This window comes from Condylura cristata, unplaced genomic scaffold (assembly GCF_000260355.1).
Source record: "Condylura cristata isolate star-nosed mole 26May11 unplaced genomic scaffold, ConCri1.0 scaffold00011, whole genome shotgun sequence".
NCBI lineage: Eukaryota > Metazoa > Chordata > Mammalia > Eulipotyphla > Talpidae > Condylura > Condylura cristata.
In genome coordinates, this window is record NW_004567112.1 from 33,410,995 (window position 1) to 33,411,378 (window position 384).

Consider the following 384-nt stretch of genomic DNA (forward strand, 5'->3'; position numbering starts at 1 on the left):
CAGAGGGCGCCAAATCACTTACAGAGTTCACTGGGCTGCTGCTTGGCAAAATCGCCAAGATTTATGTCAGGGATATTGGATCGAAAAGTCTACGCCTAAGAGAAATGAAATCCAGTGTATATCAATTATGATTTGGGCCAACATTTCAGTAAATGAGGCTCCTTGTTCTCCTTGGCTATTACCTTAGTCATACTGTTTTTTTGGATATATTTATGTGTTTTTATTTATCTCTTAAATTGGTGGGATTTGTTCAGGTTAGAATTAAACTTGAAACTTTGGCCTGCTTTGAAAGTTGCCAGAGGCACATGATTAAAAGGTTGCGTTCGGCCCTCCCTGGTGGCGCGGCGGGTTAAAGCACAGCACTGAGAATCTAGAGCCACTTCC